Below are 15,191 nucleotides of genomic sequence, written 5' to 3'. Positions count from 1 at the left end.
AAAGCCTTCATTGTTGAAATTATAATAATATAGAAATATGTAGTGATTATTTTTAAAAGCTAAATCCTGCAACTGAAACACATTCAGGTAGAACTGTTCATGTCTTCTTGCATAGTTGGGACAGAATGGATTGAAATGTATTGGGAAAGCACTTGGTGAAAGTTATAGTTCCTGATGAAGTAATAACTGTTCTCAAACTGTTATAAGTAAAATGCATTTTCCCTTTTTGGAAAAAAAGTTCATATTTATAAAGTTGGCTTGCATACTTCACAGTTCAGGAAATGGAAAAGTTAAGCTTGACTTACGCACTTCTGTTTTTAAAAAACAAAGCATGAAGTTTTCAAATAAAAAATTTTCCACTGGAACAATATATATGAGAGAGAGAGAGAGCATGAGAAAAGGGTACTGTCACTTTAATATGCTGTCTATAGCCTACCAGCTGCAGCTTTGGGATAATCAATAAGACCCTGTCCTGCCCTGCCACCTCAGTTTATATAAACAGCCAAAAACTGAGTAAGAGTGGAGAGCAGAAATTGGGTGGGCAACAGATTGTCCCCTTGGATCGTACCTTTTCATATGTACTGTTTCATAAACAATCACTTCTCCATAAAGGATGTTCTGTTTTCAGATTTTAATATCTTAAGAGAAATGCTTACAATATTTTTTGTAATAGAAGAAATGTCTTTTCTTCAAAAATAGCTGAGCTGTTCATGCTAAAACTTTCAGAAATATTCCCATTGGGGCAGAGGTCAAGTTTAAAAATGTTGAGCCTCTGAGAAGTTTGAAGACATTGTGAGCAACTGAAAATGGGGGATTGAAATGGAAACAGGGTACCCTAATACCTGTTGCTATGGAGGAAAGTCAATGAAATAAATTAGGATCTCTGGGTTGTGTGTGTGTGTGTGTGTGTGTGTAAGTTCTTTGAGTTGAGTTTGTGTTCATGCAGCTTTGTAAATGTGAGGTGGTAGGTTGCTGTAATTGCGCAAACTGAAGATTATAGCTTTGACTTTGTGATTCAGGTACCATCAAAAAAAGGAATCTTTTATAATTCAAACAGGAGGATTTCAGCATGTTGTATGTCAAGCCTGTTTCATATACTACTAATGTATTGGAGCAATTTTGCTAACATATAGATCTAAAAAATTTAAGGTGAAGAAGGATTATGCCAAATTTATATATTGTTGGAAGCAATTTGTGGATTGGAGTGAAATGGAGAGAGAGACTTGAATTGTGCTTGGTAGCTTTCCTTGTTCAAGAGAAGATGTTAGCTTTGAAAGATACAGATTAAGAAGACTGAGACAGCTAGGTTACTTGGTCAAGATAACTAAAGTGGAACTAAGATATAACTGGGGCTGAAAGATGTACAGCCAAGTAGCAGTCTGATATAGATGTAAGGAATTGAAATGCAATAATCTTTGACATTATCCTACTAAATTGGATTTCTTATTGTAAGAGACACCAGATGCTGATAGAGAGAAAGGTGGCAATCACATTTTTATTAAATATTGTGTTAACTGTGTGGCATATTACCATCAATTACCGCAATTTTTCTTTTGCAGAGTAAGTAAACTTCCAAGTAACAAATATACGTAAATAATCTTTTAAGGATTTGAGGCCTTAAAATGTTTTCAAAACTGCAGTTTTCATATGTACACTTAAAAGTCCAGTCATCTAATTGTTCATTGCTTTAACTGTGTATAGTCTGGGTTTTTTGTTTTTTAAAGCATTTGGATGCTGCTTTCTTCCCTCCATCCTCTCTAACAGAAACTTCTTTAAATTGAATATCCTTGTTTAGCGCTGGGAAGGAAAAAACAGAAATGTTTCTATTTGTAATGGTAATAACATGAGGGAGAGCATTTTTTTAGTTAGTTTGGAATAAATATCCTTACCTTAGTTGGTGAAGCATGTTATTGTTCCGTATCTCTTCATTGCTCCTAATTTTAGCTCTTAACTATGTTTTCCCCCTCTCACTGAGAGAGAATTCATTACTGTTTTTTTGTTTGGTGTGTGGTGTGTGGGTTTTTGGTGGGTTTTTTTGACATTTATGGACTTATATACAGCCCAGACAAATATATTACGCTGTGAAATAAGGTGGTGGTTATTTAATTTTCTTTACCATTAGTTCTGTTTTCTGTGCTTGTCAAGCATTTCTTTGAACTACCACTGAATGATTAGGACTGTCAGCAAACAAAAATCTTCTCTAAGACCAAAAAATTGAGAGATTGCAGAGCTGCTCCCCAAAACACGCTCAGGCTTACATGTGTACTGTTGGTTCTTCAATTAAGGTCAGTGGACAGAGGAATAAATGCAACTATTCTGAGAGAATTATTTTCTAGACTCAAAAGTTCATATGACTAACAAAATCGAGCGGTTTTCAGAGGAGTTAGTGTGTAACAGGAAAAACGTAAACAACAACAACATAGTCTGGTAGCACTTTAAAGACTAACAAAACATATAGACGGTATCATGAGCTTTCGTGGGCACAGCTCATTTCTTCAGATGACTGGTATCTGAAGAAGTGGGCTGTGCCCACAAAAGCTCATGATACCGTCTACATGTGGTGTTAGTCTGGTAGCACTTTAAAGACTGTTGGATGTTTTTAAAAATTGAGCAGGAAATTTAGGAAGCTACAGGCAGATCTGCACTTAAATGCTTCAATGAAGACACTGTCTATGCTGATGGGAGGACTTTTCTCATTGCCATAGCTGACATTGTGTAGGTGAGGATATCTTTGTCGGTCAGGGGTTTGAATTTTCACGCTGCTAAGTGACGTTGGTATAACAGTGTAAGGTTATAGTGTTGACCCAGGTCTGTATTGATTTTCTTCTTAGTGTAAGGGATTTTTTTTAAGCAAACGTAGAGATCAAAGGCCTCTAGGAAAAAAAATTTAGCTCCTGATACTGCAAATGCTATTTGCATCTGACGAAGTGGGTCTTTGCCCACGAAAGCTTATGCTCCTACACTTCAGTTATTCTATAAGGTGCCACAGGACTCCTCGTCACTTTTGCAGATTCAGACTAACACGGCTACCCCTCTGATACTTGCAAATGCTATTGTGCATGTTTGCCTTTAAGCTCAAGTAGTGCAATTTAAGTCAATTGATTTATTATATGAATAAAGTTACATACCCTCTTCAGTATTTGCAGGATCAGTTTGTTTCAATGTTTGTTTGCCTCTAGCAGTTCTGTAAATGCCACAAGTAATCTAGCTTGTGTAAATTTTAAATAAAACAGCATTTATAATTTAGCTCTTCATAAATTTTAAATTTCAATAGCACAGGTTATCACATTAGTTTTACAGTCTCAACCTGATTTAAATCAATTTTTTAAAACTCCTGTGCAGCTCATGATGTAAATCGGTGATTTAAGTTGATCCACCCTGGGAGCTACTTTTACTTTCAGGTATTGGATGTGAATAAAGTAATTCTTCAAGTGCTTCAACATAGGTGTGTGTGCCTGCCACATGCATCAGTGCTGGAAGTTTTTCCTTAAGCATTACCCATAGGGACTTGGGTCCCCAGCATCCTCTGGAGTGGCACACACACACTGCACTATATAGGGTACCACTCTCTCCTCCGTTTTCACCGCCTGTGATAAGGTGCTTGGAAGAGCATACTCCAACCTGAGCAGTAGCAAGCACTCCTTTGTATTGTAATACTCCTTAATGAATTGCGAAGTACCTGTGAACCGTTTAGTCTTCAACCCATTGAAGAGACTCTGCCTGGGGAACAGGGCATGCCCTGCTCTCCTGGCTTCAAAGACTGGGCAGTGTGTCCCCTCACAGGCCCATGACAGTCAGGGATCTGCATGCTGACTGACTGCGTTGCCTGGAGAAAGGACACATCTTGGATAAGTGTCACATTTGTTAGGTCCTTCTATTCCTGAACTATTAAAGAGTGGAACATGCATCTTAAAGCGCTCTTAATGGAGTCCATGCTGGCCCTGCAAGATCAGCAGTTAGACTCAGCACTGCGTGCTGATGCTTTGGAATGCAGCATCAATGGTGTGGCACCACTTGTTGCCCACAGCCCTGGTTAGGCCTGCTAGGAAGTTGGGAAGAGACAAGTCCCCTTGTAAAGATAAGGGGAAGAAAGGTGGCCAGCCAGCCAGCAGCCAAGCTGGAAAAGCTCCAGAAGGCATTGAGCTCTTTCTCTGGATCACCCTCACTGGAGTTGAAGATCTGTCTCCCCTCCACACTGGAAGCCTTCCAGGCTGCCCAGGACATAAGTGCCATGCTGATACTGCCCCCGACACTGACAGGGCCCTGGCACAGAATAAACCACTGCTAAGCCCCTGATCTCCTGGCATGGTCTGATCATGCTCTCCTCTAGTGTCCGAGAGGAGAGCGCTCTGAAATCCCCATAGGTCTTCATGTGAGGGACCAGGGCACGATATGTGATTTTCTGTGTCTCTGGAACTGGTACACAGACCTATGCAGGCACACACCCCCACTGCCTTCCCCCTCCCCGGCACCAGAGGCACTGAGGTTATATAGCACTTTAAAGACTAACAAGATGGTTTATTAGATGATGAGCTTTCGTGAGGTTATAGTGATTCTCACTATTTGCTATGCCATCGTTGGGACCTCTTTACATACCACCAACAATGTTCACCATACCATAGATAGTTGGTGGCAAGGCACGTCCTGCTTCTCCCCATCCCAGCATCATGGAGCTTCTCTGACACCTCTCTCCAGACTTGAGGAGTGGTTCTTTGGTCCATCGCAGCTCCTGCGGACACTCCAGACATTCCTGGTCTCCATTGGTACCAGAGTCCCAGCACCGGAAGACCTGTCATTCCTGTTCCTCATCTTGGGCGTCGGTGAGTGTCCATTCCTGCAGCATGGCCTCAGATGTAGCCTCTACCCTCCTCCCACTACCCCAGCTCAGCAGTTGGTACAGCTGCCAGTACCATCAACATCAGCACAGTCCTGGGACACACCATGGCCACCATCTCAGTGACAGGTGCAATGGTGCCCATGGACACACTGGGGCTTTCTGGTACAGCCCCACTTACCCGCTCAGTTTCCAGAGTGTCGCAGGCCCTTTGGTGCTGCCAGGGCCTCATCTTCTCTCCCCTCCCCCCCCCAAAAAAAACAGGCTGTCCAATGTGGCTACACCCTCCAGGTCTCCTCTACACTGCCCTCTGCACCTGTCCCTCTTCAGGGAACTCCCCCCACCCACCCACCCTCCCTCCCACACAAGCAACTTCTTGAGCAGAAGCTATCCCAGTTGCTCGAGGTGGGAGCAATGGAGAAGGTGCCACCCGGAGTTCAAGAACAAAGGGTTCTATTCCCACTACTTTTTAATCCCCTAGGCAAAAGGGGGCCTACAGCCTATATTGGACTTGAGGCTTTAACAAATATCTGGTCCATTTCAAGTTCCGTATGGTGTTCCTGGCCACTGTCATTGCCTACCTGGATCCTGGGGACTGGCATACCTCCCTCAACCTCAAGTATGTGTACTTTCTTATCACCATCTTTGAGGGTCAAAAGTGCTTCCTGGGATTTGTAGTTGAAAGGAACCACTACCAATTCACTATCCTGCTCCTTTGCCTGTATATGGTCCCCAGGATTTTCACCAAGTGCATGTTGGTGGTTGTGGCATACCTGAAGCATCAGGGTGTAAAAGCGTACCCTAATCTGGACAACTGGCTCATCAAAGGCCCAGCACACTGTCCCCACTCCAGCACATGTGCCACTAGCTCGGCCTGCTCATGAATGAGAAAAAGTCCCTCATGGCACGTGCCCAGAGGATAGAGTTCATAGGAGCAGTTCAGGACTCAGCTACATCCAGAGAATTGCTTCCTCAAGAGAGATTTGAGGCCCTTTCAGCCCCCATTCAACAACTCTGTCGTTCCCATGACCACAGCATGAGTGTGTCTGTGGATCCTGGGATATATGGTGGCTGGCACATATGTAGTGCCCCTGGCCAGGCTCAGAATGAGGCCCCTCCAACTGTGGTTGTCTTTGATACATGCACCGGTAAAACGCTCACTAAAAAGGGTGGAGATGGTCCCACCTGAGATTCTGTCTGCCCTGGGCTGGTGGATGAGCCCGAACCAGGTCATGTTGGGTGTTCCATACCATCTTCAGCGGCACTTGAGAGAGCTGGTAACCAACACTTTGGACTGTGGTTGGGGAGCCCACCCAGGATACCCTTCACACTCAGGTCTTTGGTCCACTCGAGAGATCGCTACACGTAAACATAAAGGGCTAAGAGTGATCAGGAATGCATGCAAGGTGTTTCTTCCTCATCTCCTGGTTGGCAGGGTGGTTCGCAGCCTTAGACAACACCACCACCATGTACTGCATAAACAGATAAGAAGGAGCCTGCTCTCCAGAGCTCTTCAGAGAGGCTATGAGGCTTTGGGAGTTTTGCATCCTGCATGACATTGTGCTGGAAGCTCGTTGCTCCCAGTGGTTCGAAACAAGATTGCAGATCATCTCAACAGAGAGTTCTCCTCTCACCACGAGTGGGCTCGCCACCCTAGGGTAGCTACCTCCCTCTTCCACAGCTGGAGCTCTCTCCTAGTGGATCTCTTTGCAACGAGAAACAACATATGATGTGCAACTGGTTCTGTTCCCGATTAGCCCTCGATTGGGGCTCTTTTCCAGACTCATTCCTATACTGGTGGTCAGACGGTCCCATCTACGCCTTCCCTCAGTTTCCCCTCATTGGCCAGGACTTGCAGAAGGTCAAGAGGGACAAGGCGACGGTCATCCTCATTGCACTAGTCTGGCTGCACCAGCATAGGTTCAGGATGCTGATGAAGCTGGTGTACATAAGAACGGCCGTACTGGGTCAGACTAAAGGTCCATCTAGCCCAGTATCCTGTCTGCCAACAGTGGCCAACACCAGATGCCCCAGAGGGAGGGAACACAACAGGTAATCCTCACGTGATCCCTCTCCTGTCACCCACCTCCAGACAAACTGAGGCTAGCGACATCATTCCTACCTATTCTAGCTAATAGCCATTGATGGACCTAACCTCCATGAATCTATCTAGCTCGGGTCTAAGAACATAAGAACGGCCGTACTGGGTGAGACCAAAGGTCCATCTAGCCCAGTAGCCTGTCTGCCGAGAGTGGCCAGCACCAGGTGCCCCAGAGAGGGTGGACCGAAGACAATGATCAAGCGATTTGTCTCCTGCCATCCCTCTCCAGCCTCTGACAAACAGGCCAAGGACACCATTTTATCCCCTGGCTAATAGTCTTTTATGGACCTAACCTCCATGAAATTATCTAGCTCCTTTTGTTTGTTTTAAACCTGCTGCCTATTAATTTAATTTGATGACCCCTAGTTTTTATATTGTGGGAACAAGTAAATAACTTCCTTATTGACTTTTTCCACACCAGCCAGGGATCGTCCTGATTGAGCTGCTGCTGAAATTGACCAGCGGCTGATTCCAGGAAGCCTGAGGCAGAGCTGCTCTGCCTCAGGCTTCCTGGAGTCAGCTCTTGGTCAATTTCAGCAGCAGCTGACTTGGGGACGCCTGGGGCAGAGCAGCTGGGGTGCTGCTGGGTCGGTCCCGCACCGCCGCTGCTCGGCGCTACTGGATCAACCCGGCAGCACCCCAGCTGCTCTGCCCCAGGTGTCCCCAAGTCAGCCGCTGCTGAAATTGACCAAGAGCTGACTCCAGGAAGCGGGCTTCCTGGAGTCAGCTGCTGATCAGTATCAGCAACGTCTGACTTGGGGACGCCTGAGGCAGAGCAGCTAGGGTGCTGCCAGGTTGATCCAGTAGCGCCAAGGAGCAGCGCTGCGGGACCAACCCAGCAGCACCCCAGCTGCTCTGCCCCAGGCGTCCCCAAGAGCAGCTGGGGTGCTGCCTGGTTGGTCTCGCCGCTCCAAGGGTCGGCGTTACCCCGACCAACCCGGCAGCACTCCAGCTGCTCTGCCCCAGGTGTCTCCGATTCAGGCGCTGCTGGTCAGTTTCAGCAGCGGCTGAATCGGAGACACCTGGGGCAGAGCTGGACTATCGGAAGGGGGGGCATCCCCCCCACCCCAGACCCCTCATAGCCCCCCCTTCCGATAGTCCGGCATATCTGATAATCCGGCACCCCCTGGGTCCCAAAGGTGCCGGATTATCGGAAGTTTACTGTACCGCATTTCAGATTTCAAAATTGTTTAAAATGTTAACATGTAATTGTTTTTTAGTAATTTTTTTAAATGGGAATTCCATCAAGTGTATTTTTTGTTCATCCCTATGAAATCTTATTATTTGCTGTGTTATAACAAAAAAGGGCTATAATCAATGTAGTTTGCAATAATATTGTCTTATAGTTTTCAAACCTTAAGCATTCATATAGCTGTGCCAAAACAGAACACGACTCCAAATTTCTCCATTTTTACCTCTTTTCTATAAGGTTATTGAGAAGCAGCCCTATTGCAGATTCATCTTTTTGCTCATCATGGTTCAGTCCAGGGGTGAAAGTAACTTAAATTTTTTACAGGTACTGTCATCTGAGGATGGGGGAGTGGGTTGTGATACAACAGTGCCTGTAAGAAATTTAAGTGTGGGGTGGAGTGCAGGGGGTTGGAGTTTGGGGGTACAGGAGTCAGGGCAGGGACTTGGGGATGTGGGGAGGCTCAGGACAAAGGGCATGGGGGTTTGCACGAGTCAGGGAGGTGAGGAGGGGCTCAGGGCAGGCAGTTGGGCTTGGGGGATGTGGGAGGCTCGGCTGCGGGTGTGAGGTGCAAGTATCAGGGTTGAGTGTGAGGAGCGGCTCAGGGCAATGGCCTGGTGTGTGCAGGGTGCAGGAGTCTGGGTTGGAAGGTAAAGTGGGGCTTAGGCCAGGGGGTTGGTTTATGTGAGGGTGCAAGAGTAGGTTTGGGGGCAGGGATGTGAATGAGTACCCAGTTATCTGGTTACTCGGAAGCAGCCCCCTGCCCACAGCCTGCTCCATACTGACAGCCAGCCCTTTATGGGGCTGGGAGCCAGCAGCCAGCCATGTTGGAGTAGCCTGGCGTCCTGCTTAGTCGATTGACTGGTTAAATGTTAGACTAACTTAATATTTAACTGATTAATTGGGATTTAACATCTCTATTGAGAGATGAGGAGGGCCCAGGGCAGCAGCTTGTGTGTGTGTGTATAGAGACATGCAGGGAGCCAAAAGGGCCTCCCTGAGATTTGTAACAGGGCTGCTTGCTCTTCCCCTTCTTGTCTCTATTAGGGTGTGTCTCGACTACAGGGTTTTTTAGGGGAAAAAAAGTGGCCTTTTTTCAAAAAAAACTTCCCCTACATCTAGACTGCTGCCGTGTTCTTTCGAAAGTAAATCAAAAGAATGCGGCAGTTTTTTCAACTGAGGAAAACCTCATTTTACGCGTAATAATTCCTTTTTTCGAAAGTGCTCTTTTGAAAAAAGGTGCTATGTAATGCAAACTGTGCTTTTTCGGAGCATCCAGACTGCCTGGGTGCTCTTCTTTGAAAAAGTGACTTGCTTTTTCAAAAGTATTTTCTGGAAAAGCCTCTTTCCAAAGAGGCTTACAGTCTAGATGTAGCCTCAGGGAGTAAGAGAAAGGTGCACAGCTCATCTACCCACTGCACTCCCCAGTGAGAGTCAGGAATGCAGCAAACTGCTCTTTCCCTGTACTCCCTGACAGTGACAAAGGGGAACAACCATCAGCATCCCCTTACAAATCTGGATGAGGGGCTTCACCCTCCCTAATAGGCGCCTGGAGGTAAGAGGCTCAGGGGTAGGACAGTTCCATATAGAGGAGTGCACCCCCAGACAGTCCCTTTCACCTGCTTGGTGGTTCTGTCTCTCTTCTGTTTGATTTTATGAGAAGCAACCCCATTCCACGCACATCCCATTTTCTGGGCACAACCAAACCCTTATACTGCTTTAAGTTATGATAAGAGGAAGCTGTATACCAAATTTGGTGGTCCTAGCCCTTACTGTTTGGAGGAGTTCTTGAACAAGCATGCAGACTGTCTAAAATACATAGTAGATTCTCGTGATAGTTCCAGTGCATGCCTTTGCACTTTGTATTTTAAACTTCATAACTTTTCTAATACTTCGGTATTCTAGGTTATCCAAGTTCTTCTTCTATTACATTCTGGTCCTCCTCCTATCTTGACAGTGCCTCCCAATCCTGTTATCAGCAAATTCCATTTACAGGTTCCTGTTTTTTATTAATGATGTTATTACAAAAGGTTAAGATCACTCCCAAAACTGACCTTGAGGAACTCCACTAGAAACCATCCTCCAGCTCAGTATTCTCCTTTAGGCACAACTTTTATTTTCCACTTTAGCCAGCTCATTTCCTATTTTAAAATTCTTGGAATTCTTGTACTAATCATCTCCTCCAATTTAACTAATTATATCCCAGGTGGTTCGGTATCAAATAGGGATATAATAGAATAATGGTTTAAACGGTTAACTCTAAGCATGAGCTCATTGGTTACCATAATGGTTACATGCTGGCTCCCAGTCCCGCTCCTGGGGAGCCAGCTGCTGTGTAACACTGTCGCCTCTGTATCAGCACGGGGTGGCAGCTGGCTCCTTGAGAGCAGGGCTGCAGGCAAGAGCCAGTACACACCAGGAGCCGTCTCAAAAAGCTGGCTCTTTTTGAATTGCTCCGCTCCGGCACCAATAGTGACTGCTCCAGCCCCGCTCCAACTCCGCTCCGTGCTCCGAGTCAAATTAATTTTTAACTAAATAAAAAAGTGCATACTGTAATTTTGAAAACATTTTTATTCAGAGTTTTAAAATAATTTAAATGTCGTCAACAATGATACTAACTAGAATCATTCATAAGTCAATCTGTCAAAAATTATTGCAGCAATCAAGTCGTCTTTCAAGCCTGCCGCAGATCATTTAAAATTAACTTTAAAGCCGAAAACAGTTGCTGTACACTAGCTTGAGTTGTTGGCATGCTCAAAGCAATTCTACAGGTAGCGTGAATGCAGTGTGAGTAGCTGTGAATGGCCTCAAAAACAGTCTTAATTTTTAGCCAACCAGTAGACTCCATCGCCTCTCAATCTTCCGGAAAGTTTCTCTTGAATAATGCTTCATTACAATTAAGAATCGCAGAAACTCTCTGGCGTCTGTCTTGTTTATCCAATTCCTTTTCAAAGTCGTCATCTTCTGTAGAATTGGTGCTTGAATTATCTCCATTTCCCTGTGATGGTTGAAGACATCTCGGATGGACGTTCGAACAAGTTCAGAGTGGAGACAGAAGTTTGAGAACAGCCTGCTATTTCTGAAGGATGTGAACTTTCCAAAACTGCAAATTCGATTGTTTATGACTCCTCTTGTTGTGTTTCGTTTTCTTTAACCGAGTTCAAATGTAGCAATATATTTTGTTTTTCGAGTCGTCGAGCAATATCAAGGAGCCCTTCCTTTGCCTTTGGTATTTCCCTTGAGGTAAGAAGAATCCGATACCTTGAGTCAACATAAACTCCAGCAAGGAAATGAATATTGTCAAAAAGCTTCTCTTCACGTTTCTGCATGGAGAATAGAATTCCTTCTGCAATTTGTCCACCATTTTCTTGCAAGAATTTTGAGTTTTCGCCATTCTTTCATTAAAACTCCCGGGGTTACATTGACAGCTTGAAGATTCACGGTTGTTTGGTTTGGCTTTGCCAAGAGGTCTCACAGGTTCTTCACTTTGTCCCATTCAGCTTTTGTTAACTTGAGTTCTCTTGTTCCAGCAGCAGCCACTTGTTCACAGTAAGATTGAAAAAGGAGAAGCCGATCATTCATCGCAAATGTTGAACCCCAGCGAGTCATGGTATCCAATGATTGAGTTACCCCATGTAGATCAAGCAGAACACTTTGAATACTTGGGGTTCGTAGTTTGACAACGACTTGTTGAATTTTTGCTAGATATTTCTTCACATGTTCTTTCTTCAGTCCATCCCAGATTGCCAACTGAAATGTGAATACCACACCTCATCAGTTGTACTTTTGAGTCATCCTCATGAAGCCATGTTGGAAGTATGAGGCTAGGGTCATTAACCCATTGCGCAGCAGCATCCATGTTGAGTTCGATTTAATCCATTCCTTTAATTCCTTCATCAGGCAAAATAGCTTCAGTTCTGTCCACATCCCTGTTCTCAGAGGTGGAAATGGTTTCATTGTCCTCGCTGAAATTTTTGACAGCACATGTCACGTTTGCTGCATTGTCTACGCAGATGCTCAGCACTTGCATTTCATTGATGCCAAATTTTTCTAAAATAGCTTTTACTTGACTTTTCACGTAGGAAGAATTGATGCCCTTCAGTGTCGATTATGTCCAAGGTTTTTACCACAGCTTTATCTTTTCCTTCTTTGTAGTACTAAGCTTTGATTGCAAGGAAATTTGTTTCCATGGGTTGCTGCATCTATTTTCAGGTAGCACAATTTTTGCTCCAAAACTTTCTTGAGCTCTTCATGACCAGACTCAGCTGTGCTGACAACTAAATGGTGAACCGCATCGTGCTCCATCGAAACACCAAGCTGCCGACCCATTTCACCTGCAATTTTTTGGAATCCTTTGTTCTTTAGCCTGAAGGTAGTGAGCGGTGTTGAACTCAAGCAAACCATTTCCATCATCCCTTAAGGGAAAGTATTGGCATCCATGATAACTGTAACTTTTGAGGACTTCAAATGTGTGTCAAGTTTTGTTTGTTCAATTTTGGGTTTCTTTTCAGATGAAGCTCTGCAAAAAATCTTTTCTCCAGGAGTTTTCAAAGAGCCAGATGAACGTCATTTAGCCGCGTCAGCTTTCTCTTTTGCCTCATCTTCCTGGTCCTTTTTTGTAACCAGAGCTGCATAGTTTTCAGAGGGGTTACGTTTTATATGCCACCAAAGGTTGAAACTTTTTACGGCACTAGCTTCACTTGTCTTGAAGCTGCATGGTTTGAGCTCGCCATTCACTTCCTTTTCCACCTTGCACATTGCCAATTTCTTCTTTGATTTTCCCAAAAGCCCAAATTTGGGCTTTTCAAATTCAAAAGTAAAGATGTTGTTGAGATCCTTTTCTGTAAATCGGCTATCAGTCATGGGGGGCAGATTTGATTTTTTTGTTGAAGCCATGGCCAAATCATCTTTTGCTGCTACCGCATCCAGATGTTTCTTGTGATGATCTTCAAAAAGCAATGAACAAAAGCATTACATTTTTTTATAATTTACCTGCTTGTGATATCTTAACCACTTAAGGTACTTTGAATTTATTTTGGATTTTCTGGACAAAAATAATCACATTTTCTTTTTACACAAAATTATTATTAAAGTATATTTTAACTTGTTTCTTGCAGTTTTAATGAAGTAAGAAGTATTTTTAATATACATAATAATATACATTTTTATTTATAAATTGCAAGTTAGTTTTTCTTATGAAATTTTGCATAAAAATATTCGAAATATTTTCCAAGTTTTTAATTAATATCTCAAAAATGCTTTAATATAGATATAGCAATGAAATTTGGTATGTGCCATAGTGTTAGTACGTGCTGTCGCTGTTCTACAACATTAATTGTTGGGAAGTAACGAGCCTACATGTTACAAGGTTGAAAATAAACACATACTAATCTAACTATCTAACTAATCTACACGAGTACGTACTCGCCTATCCTTGGCACAAAGGTGAGAGCAGTCTGCAGTGTTGCCGGATGTCTAATAATTATCTGATTCTTTAATAAAACATATCTCCAAAAAACTTTGTAATTTTGTATCTGTACGTTAAATCTTGATTTTGGCCGAAGTGAGAATAACTGACATATTACATAAAGTGGTAAAGTAGATGTTAATATCAGTTGTTATCCAATTTGAAACTTTTTGGCACCTTTAGGACTTTCTTGCTAAAAAAATCATTCATTTTGGATTGAAAATGAGGGGGAAAAAAACTGGAGCAGTGGAGCAGTCAAGATTTTCTGTGCTCTGGCTTCGCTTCAGCTCCGGGCAAAAACCTGCAGCTCCACTGCTCTGCACTCCAGCTCTGGGCTCCGCTCCAAAGCCCTGCTCTGGTGTGCGTTGGCTTCCCTGAGAGTGCCCCCGGGAGCCAGCTCCCCACACACACTGGTTACTGGTCTTGCTCCCACAGAGCCGGCTGCTCTGTAGACTCTGCAGCAGAAGCTTTATACTGCTGAGCCCGCAGCATGTAACTGCTAAGATTTTCAGTGATTACACGGTTACCTAACTGCTTTTTAACATCCCCAGTATCAAATGCTTTACTGAAGTCCAGATAGATTAGATCAGGCCTGGGCAAAATACAGCCCGTGGACTGGATCCAAGCCACCAGCCCCAACCAGGTTCTCCTGCTTGCCCTACACACTGCTCAGAGATGCATCTGTGGGGCGCTTTCTCTTTGAGTCTGGAGGGGAGGAGGGAAGTTTCAGTCACTGCTCCCACCCCCAGCACGATCCCATTGGCTCGTTTCTGGGCAGACAATGGCCAATGGGAGCTGCCTGTTTGAATAACTGGCAGCCACAAAGCACAACCCTACTGCTTGCTCATTCGAGCACATGGCCGAGCAGGCAGAAACATTTTAAGCTCTGCAGGCAAGCAGGCTGGTAAGGCTCCTTGCGAGAAGCCTGCCTCTAGCACCTCAGCCCCTCCCTTCCCCAACCCTCTACCCCACGCTCCTGCCCTGCTACTCCACATGCACCTATGCCTCCTTCTAGGTCTGGCACCCCAGTCTCCTGCCCGAGATCACAATCCCCTCCTATCCTAGGTCACATCCCAAAATCCTGCACCCCAGTTCCCTACTTGAGGTCACAACTACCCCCTTCACCCAAACTCCCTCCCAGACTCCATTCTCCCTCCTGCATCCCAATCCTTTACCCCATGCTCCCTTCTGCATCCAACCTCCACCTCTGACCCTGCACCTCCTCCATTAATACCACAGAAGAGTGCGGCCCTCAACCACTTTCCAAAATCTTGGGAGTAGCCCCCATAAAAAATTATTGCCCACCCCTGGATTAGATCTGCTTCATTTTTGTCTACAAAAATCAGGTCTTATCCAAGAAAGATATCAATTTAGTTTGACATGAATCTACCTTTGGAAAATCCAAGTTGCATATCATCCCATTTTCCATTTATGTCCAGGTATGAACTCATTCTTTCACTTAGCTGCTTGTTGCAATCAAAGGCAATAGCTTAGCAAGCTTTGAAGATGTTATCAAGGGGTTTTCCCTAATTTTTTTTAATGATTCTCCTGCTCCGCTCACTCAATAAGTTCACCCAAGAAATAATTTGTGAACCCTTTT

General features: G+C 44.4%; 1 protein-coding gene and 1 pseudogene across 34 annotated transcripts in view; one reads left to right on the top strand and one right to left on the bottom strand.

The window, feature by feature from the left end:
* ZNF644 (zinc finger protein 644) overlaps positions 1-15,191 on the top strand; it is a 96,790-nt gene that overhangs the window by 26,181 nt on the left and 55,418 nt on the right. The gene's annotated exons all lie outside the window — the stretch shown is intronic.
* Positions 10,749-15,042, bottom strand: LOC149523927 (uncharacterized; annotated as a pseudogene).

Source organism: Pelodiscus sinensis, chromosome 9, assembly GCF_052426305.1.
Source record: "Pelodiscus sinensis isolate ZL-2025 chromosome 9, ASM5242630v1, whole genome shotgun sequence".
In the NCBI taxonomy this organism is placed as follows: domain Eukaryota; kingdom Metazoa; phylum Chordata; order Testudines; family Trionychidae; genus Pelodiscus; species Pelodiscus sinensis.
This window is presented reverse-complemented; position numbering and strand designations above follow the sequence as displayed.